We start from the raw sequence: 8,618 nt of genomic DNA on the forward strand, positions 1-8,618 counted from the left end.
TGGTGTTCATTAACGTGCACTGATATCGCACAGTGCACGTGCCTCTAGAACTTCGCCTCCACCAAAATGTGACCGCCGCGGCCTGAATGAACCTTCGCTAAGGTCAGCTGTGACAACGCATACGCAGCAACGCTGTCTATTTATTTATTTATTTATTTATTTATTTATTTATTTATTTATTTATTTAATACCCACAGCGTCCATACAGGCATTATAGTGTGTGTGGGGGGGGGGGGGTTACAGAAAAAGAACATGAAAATTTGCAGGTTTACATAAGTTTGTGTTTACATAAGACACAAAATTGATGAAAATCCCATAATAATTAAAACAAAGTGCAGAATTCGGCTAGCCCAAGGGCAAATTAACCTCAAAACAAAACAACATAGTTCACAATCAAGATACCGTACAGATCATGGCGACTGCCAGGCGAACACACGCATAGTCTATAGGGCATAGCGGTCAAAAGATTCAATCATGTTTATTGCAGAAAAGAACGCATCCGTTGAAGAAATTTCTACAACTGCGGGAGGAAGTCGATTCCACTGACTTAAAGTTCTGGGATAAAAAGATTTGCTGAAGGACGGTGTATTCCATTTATATTCCCTTATCTTGTGTTCATGATCATTGCGGGCTGAAATGTAGTGAGACCGGCTTATGTATACGTCACGGGGAATTCGAGTATGAGAATAAAATATGCTTTGCAATAGCTTTAGTCGAAATGATGGCCTTCGGTGCTGCAGAGACTTTCATGTCAGATTACAAAAGCGTATTGCTTAGAGGCACAAATTACGGGTACTCTAGTAATTACCCTGCCTTCATTCATTAAGTTCAAAGACCCACTATAATAATTAGCTGCGGCCAACTAATATTCCCGACTTCTAATACAAGGCACTCTACAACGAAGCCGCCGGCCAAACTTCGTGAGTCCTCATGTGGTAGTCCCTGGCGGTTGCCTAATACCGCTGATCTGACCAAAAGTGACGCCCTAGTACAAGTTGAGTAGCGTTCATTGTGGATATATTATAAGTGGCCCCGGTAGGCACATAAAAATAACACGACAGTACACTGGACAGGGCTGTGCGACGTGCCATGTCTGACATAGGAAGGTTGTCCAGCATGCAACCTCCACAATAAAAAAAGTCTTCTCGTCAACCCAGCCTAAAATAAGGGCTCTGCAGTGTGCATCGCCTTTCAGCTGGGTTATGCAACAATACAAATTATTATTGCCTGTCCAGCCTCGTATTCCTAGACGCATACACTCAGAGATTTCCGCAAGACTGACTTGCATCGCTGTTCTTGTATCCCAGCCTGTCAATCTGTGTGCGAGTGTACTCGTGAGTGCATTATGTACATACGTTTACAAATAGCGGTAGCGGTACCACGCTGCACTGGAGTAATATTCTTGGACCGCGTGGTGTGTCTGCATTGCAATATCCCCTGCTTGAAAAGTAATTCTACTTGATGAATTGCTTGTCTCAGCAAAAAGTTTTGGAGATTGTTTAAGCCAACGCATTCATTGCCAAGATTTCATGATGACCTTTAAACATTTTGTATAATACATATTTCATGTTCATTATCGCCACCTCTACGGACATAATGATCAATACGTAAAGCAATACGATTAAATAAGTACGAATAACTCATCATAAATTGACTCACTTTTGGAATCTTTAGAAATCTTATTCATGGTATCCTTGCTTCTTGGCATGATGTGATGTCTGTATACTGCTGATTATACGCCTTTTCTTCTAAAGCTGCACCCATCATGTGACTTGCAAGACACAAGAATTGTGTGGTACTCCCAATGAGCTCAGGACATATCTCCAAAGGAAGATGGCTGGCGTTTCTTCTTAGGTTGTTGGTTCTGCTTGATGCTTGTGCCTTCTTTGCTGACAGCTCAAAGTGTGTTATGACTAATGAGTACCGAATTCTTTACATCAAACGCTTGTTTGCCTTCAGTTGGCTTCGTCAGTTTTAGAGAGTGAACATCTTACCGTCAATGCCGTGGGTGTTACCTTATTTAAGAACTGACGAAAACTTTCCCGACAAAAAATGTTGAAGCTTGCGCCAAGTCACGCGAATATTGCAACAGTGAAACTGGGCAATTCTAAAGAAAAAGCTAATCTGGTTGCCTCCAGGTGTTGGGAATCAGCTTGATGATGTTAGGTTGGTTTAAAGTTGCTTGTAATCGGAGAGAGGTTTAAGTTAAGCCACGGACAGTCACAGACGTGAAATTAATGTCCAAACTCTAGAGACTGAAAAATGCGCTGAAACTGAGCGTTCGCACTTCACATAAACCTACTGGCGCATTGTCATTTGCGTATGGGCTTTCATGGCTTCGAGGGTTTCTCTCAGCCGCCGTTGCCTTTACTGTTCGCTATTATTATCTGACTGCACGTACGACTGCAGCGCTCCACCCATATGCTTCAGCGAAGCTCAAAAGTGTGGTCACGCACTATATCACTAAGTTAACTCCTGTGGTTTTGTTAACGCTTTTCTCAATGTCTCATTACGTAGTAGTTGGATTTGCCTACGTTCTGAGGCACATGCCCGTTCATGGGGATGACAGTTTTTGTACACACTGTACACACCGAAGGTTTTACCTATATCCGAAGGAGAGGGAGCGGGTTAAGCCAGACGTGGTCCCGTATTTACACCGTGTGAGCCATCACCTCAAGGAGGTGGCTACCCGTTACGGCGTTCTGGTCGTTTTTTCAGCTCCCAACAAGCTGGCTCAATTGTGTCCGCGTACCACATGCGATGAGCGAAGAGGCTGCCAGAGGCAGCACACAAAACTTTTTAGGCAGTGCGCATAAGGCATGGTTAATGGGACATCACTAAGCTGCGGCAAGGTCTATATCGGTGAAACGGGGCGTTGCAGCAATGAAAGACTGAGCGAGCATGCAAGTAGTTTAGGCAAAAGTGGTCATGCGCATCTACTAGCGCACTGCAAAGCCTGCGGATGTGTGCCATGGTTTGAGAAAACGTTGATTCTTGGTAGGAGTAACAAACAAACAGCTATAGAGAGTTCTTGGAAGCTTTTTTTATAAAAAACAAAGGGCATAATTGTATCAGTGATACATCTATTATGTTGTATCTCACAGAAATACAGTTTTTGAATAAGCTATTGCCTTGAACATGCCCCTGTACGGCGTTTGTTGGCTGAGCACACATGCGCGGAATTGTCTTCTTTTTCTGTGCGTTTCTTAGATTGTCACTAAATAGTTGGTAGTTGCCGCTGTTCTTTCTCCTGTTCTGCTCCTCCTGTTTCAAGAACTGTTTTTGCTGGCGCCTAAGTCATCTGCACTAGTTTTACCGGCAGTTTAAACAGGTTCGCTGTTATAACCTTATATAAACAAAATAAACAATTTGCTATAAACGTATGTAAATATTATGACTATCTTCGTATGTAAGCTGAACTTGTGCTAACTCTCCCTTTCTCTGTCTTACTGCAGCCATCCTGCGTCATAGATTTGACGTGGTACATTGCGTGCGCAGGTGCCGACAAAGCGAAAGGTAACTTTTTCATCCATGTCGTTATTTCCTCACCAAAAGTGTTCGACACTTGTCTTCATATTTGTTTACCTTTAAAAAGGCTTCCTCAAGACATCATTTTCCCGATCATGCTTTTTCAGGCTTGAACAATAAAAAGCGTGATGTATCTTTACGGGACAATATCAGCGCACAAAAACGGGCCCTAGTCTAAAAAAATTGAATAAGCACATTACAATTTCCGCAGCAAGTGCTTAAAATTGAGATCATCTGCATTTGCCCGAAGGTTGGAGATACTCTCTTGGTATTTTATACGTAGATATTTTAGCCTTTCAAAAGGGCTAAGAAGGAGTGAAGGTGCCCAAGCTACGCAATTTCATTGAGAGAACTTGAGATGCACTTTTTCAGAATATCAAAGTTTAGTGCCGTGATGTGGCCGCCGCGGACGTACTGCGACTACAGTGCTCAGCTGATGCATGTCATGAAAGACGCGAGTTTGATCGTGGCCATGCCAGTCGCATTTCGATGCAGGCGAGATCAAAGGGCTGGTAATAATATAATAGTATAATTATTATTCGGGTGTATCGTCTCAAACCCATCATAGGAATATAGGAGACGCCGTAGTGGATGGCTTCGGAAGTCTCAACCAGCTAGTGTTCTTTAACGCACACCTTAGTCTGCCTGTGGCCTTTTGCCTCCTATGAAAATGCAACCTCCGCAGTAGGGTTCGATCCCGTGACCTACGAGTCAGCAGTCAAGCAATCAATATAACCACTATAGACCACCATTGCGGGTAGATTACAGGGCCGGATACTTAGACATAGGCACTTGTTAAAGAACCCCATGTGCTCGAAATTCACAGGGATTTACTTTACTGTACCTCGTACATACGTCATGGCATTGGCGCATAAACCACCAAGAGTTTTTATAATATTGTTTTGGTGTCGTCATTTCTTCAATTGTTTAATTTAATTTTCAGCAATAGTAACTGATGGAGACGACGTTGAGCAGCGCTAGCCTATTCATACTTTTTTTTCTTGTGATCAGCTTCACTCGGCAATTATCCTGACTTCAAGCAAACAGAACACTCAAAAGTATTTGCATCTTTGCCTACACGTGGGCAAACAAATGCACATTCATACGAAAATATATTTCTGCCTATCAGCTGGGTGCTCTTTCCACTGTACTGCGTCATTTCTGTTGATGTGAACAAGGGGAATTGAATTGCAAAGAAAAAATGGATGGCCCGTCTAAATAGTAGATATCACGAATTGCCGGATGATGGAGTTGCAATGTTGGAAACTCTGTGAGCTTGAGAGCTTCGAAAAATGCCAGGGCCATGTGAACAGTGTGCCTGAAAATCAACGTCTGTCGGGAAATCGCCTCGTTCTGCAGCATTATCTCCCCGCAAAAACGTTTTAGCCTATCTGTTTCCCTCTCTATACATTCACCACGATGTCCGTTCTGAAGTTTTGCGCTCTCATTTCACGTTCACCACAAAGCTAGATATTGCGTTCAACAGAAGCTCGCACTCTGACGACTTGCTCCTTATGCATTTCTCGCTCCGGTTGTTACTCAAAGCACAGTAGCGCATGAATGACGTCACGAGAGCCGTTTTTTTTTTGTGACTTTTTTGCAACACCGGCGAAAATCACTGCGCAGCATGTACGTTCTCCCTAAAATTTGATTGGTAGTTTTGTAATGCTCTCTACGATGCAAAGAAGCGCACCTGGCCTTGAATTAAATATTATGTTTTGCATCATAATTATTAGTTCATCAACAAACTGGGTTCAAGAGGTGAAATCTCGTAAGAAGTGCCGTCCCGCCGCGGTGGTCTAGTGGCTAAGGTACTCGGCTGCTGACCCGCAGGTCGCGGGTTCAAATCCCGGCTGCGGCGGCTGCATTTCCGATGGAGGCGAAAATGTTGTAGGCCCATGTGCTCAGAATTGGGGCACGTTGAAGAACTCCAGAAGGTCGAAATTTCCGGAGCCCTTCACTACGGCGTCTCTCATAATCATATGGCGGTTTTGGGACGTTAAATTCCACCTATCTATCGTAAGAAGTGCCCGCTGTAGGCAAACGATCACATTGATGGTTATACATTCCGTTTCAGTTAACCAGTTTTTAAAGCTTTGGTTCTTTTTACGTAAAACACATGTACTCTATATGCTTTAATATATTGAGATATTGGTGGCTTTCAATATTTCACCTATCTTTCATTGTGGGCTTGTTTCCGTGGTCTTGTGAGCCAGTAGATGACACCACCTTCTTTCATAAAAATAATGATTGTTGTTTTATTTCCCTAAACCCCTAGGGATATTATTAGGAAGAATGCAATAGGATGCTGAGGCGGGGAGCTCTAAAACATTCGACCACGTGTAAATCTTTGAGGACCACCTCATTATTTAGGCTTTCTCAAAAAGCAGCAGCTGCAGCCGGGATTTGATTCCGTGACGGTCGGGTCAGTAGTGGAACACCATAGCCACTACACGTCCGCGGTGGTTGACACCATAGGGTTTCCTAAAATTAACTAGAGGAGACTCTGGCGCTACGATCGTTCAGTGATCGTAGTAATGATGGGTAGTACACAGATTTGCCTGGTATTCATGCTTTTGGGCCTTGAATTCCACTTGTGGCTTCGTTTATTGCTGTGTTTCGGTTTCATTTCAAAGGAAAGAACGAACCTCTTCGAATTTCGGAACTTGATTTGAAATGGTAAGCTTGAAAGATTCAGGTGGCGAAGAGCAACGGCTGAACATTTGCTGATTTTTCTTTCGTGACAAAACAACTTCAAGCCACGCGAAGCCAAACTTAACGTAAAGTACGAAAACCAGGCAAATCAGTGTACTACCCATTATTCCCACGCTCGCGAAAGCGCCGTTCGTTGCAGCTCCCATAGACACTAGCGCAAGAGTTCTCTCTAGTCTATTTATAGGAAGCTATTCGGTTGACACCACCCACCTTCTTCCTCCTTGATCCCCCAGCGTAACCAGAACGCATCATTGCAGGGCACACATCGATTGAAAGAATACAAAGAACCGTCATATCAGATATTTTTTTTCTTTATTGATGTTACTCACATAGATACTCCAGACAGTTTTAGTCAGACAAAAATAGTACCACTTGGAACTGCATGAGGCAGTGAAGTGCGCATATTGTTACGTGAATAGACAGTACGAGGCTATTTACTGTTTCGCAGATAGCACTTAACACAACAATACATATGAAGTGAATAGCACATATTTGAAATCTTCTAGTGAAAATTCCCCACCCAAGTGTCAAAAATATCAGATTTTCACGTATTTACACAAACTGTAGGTGAACACATCGTACTCAATAACATACATTTTTTAAAAATATTGTTCGTTTCATTGCCAACAATCCCCGTACGCTTAAAAGAGCTACGTTATTTCAAAGTTGTGAGCATTCAGTGTCTTCTTCAAATATAATCATGGTTACCCAGCCATCGATGGTAGCCGCCTTAAGAAATGCCGTTACTGTGGTGACTCTTTTACGCGATCGCTGAGACAATCCTCAAAGTCCCATAAAGCACAGCTATTTATAGAAGTAAGTGAAGGCAATCGTTAGTGGAATAACGCTGATTGAAACGACCACCAAACGCCCTTCACAATTAATATAAATGCGTTATTCATCAGGACAAATAAAGATAAACTGAAATCTACTATATTGTAATCTAAGAATTAATTACAACTAATGGCGGATATGTCATTCTCTACGTACATGCAAACAAGACCATCAAGTCAACCACAAAGACACTCCTGACGACGTTAACATAATATGCTTCAAACACTGCACAATATACTTTATTGCACAAATAATGATTTCGCACATCCTTTCCCCCAAACTGTTTCTCAGCGGAAACTGAAAGTCGTTTTTCATTCTCTACATTGGTATACATCGCTATAGCAGAAATAAGACGGCACATACTATAAGCTGAAGTTTCCAAAATGGTAATGTGCACTCACGTGTAATTCCACCGAAATTATACTGATACTAGGGAATGAAACTCAAACGTGACATATTGCCTTGAAGACGAGGCAGAGCCATATGCGTCTTCTTTCCTTGTGCCAACTAGCTTAGCTGATTATGGGCGTCGCCAGAGGGGAGATTCAAAGTGCCTCCTAATTTTTTTTTTGGTTTTGCTTACTCGTATATACGTGCACATGTACAAACGCATGCACGAACATACAGCAAGTATGATTGAACCCTACTACCCCCCCCCCCCCCCAAAAAAAAAAAAGTTTCTGCCTGCATTCCTGCAGGTGAAAACACCCACGTGCACTATTCATGTGCATATACGGTTGTGAGAGTTCAATATTCTGTCTATTGGTCAGTACAGTTGCTCAAGTAAAAAATCAGATGGTTGAAGTTTGCTTTTACACTGCATCGTTCAAGATACTGCTCCGCTTAGAGAGCGACCAGATTTGTTATGCAATAACAGGAGTTACGCAGGCACTTTCCGAGAAGACGCTGTCAAGTTCACATTATAGCCATCATAAAATCAATATCGAAAAGTATACGACTTGCTCATGGGTGATATTTACCAAGACTGGATGCTGGTGCTTTCGCTTAAGTTACTTTGCTGCAAACTGCCGCGTTCACAATATGATGTCCGATTTGATATCATAAGCGTGGTCCCTGATGCAGTGCAGCACGTTCGCGTTTTTTGATGCTATTTGTAATAGTAAGATCGCTCTTCCATCAGAAACTAAACATTATGGTAACCCTGAATGAGCAGTGCAGGCACTGCTAATTCGCAGTGCCTGCGCTGTGTAGCTTGTAATAGAACATCGCTCTTCTATCGAAATCTAATCAGAATTATCATGTAGGATTTTAAAAACCTTCATATATTTAAAAACGAAAACCCACAAAAACGAGTTTTTGTGTTTTTTTCTCCCGTAAATTGTCTTACAATTTTTGAAGTCGATTTTAGGCGATATTTCTCGGCCAGGCTAAGTGTCCTCATCACTTTCCATGATTGCATGATTGCAAACTTGTTCACCCCTTCATGAAAGTTGAAGAAATAGCGAATATGGTGCCTTGAAATTATAAATTGAAAATTCTAATTATAAATGAAAATTCTAATTATAATCTTCTAGTTACTT

This window comes from Rhipicephalus microplus, chromosome X (genome assembly GCF_043290135.1).
Source record: "Rhipicephalus microplus isolate Deutch F79 chromosome X, USDA_Rmic, whole genome shotgun sequence".
Taxonomy (NCBI): domain Eukaryota; kingdom Metazoa; phylum Arthropoda; class Arachnida; order Ixodida; family Ixodidae; genus Rhipicephalus; species Rhipicephalus microplus.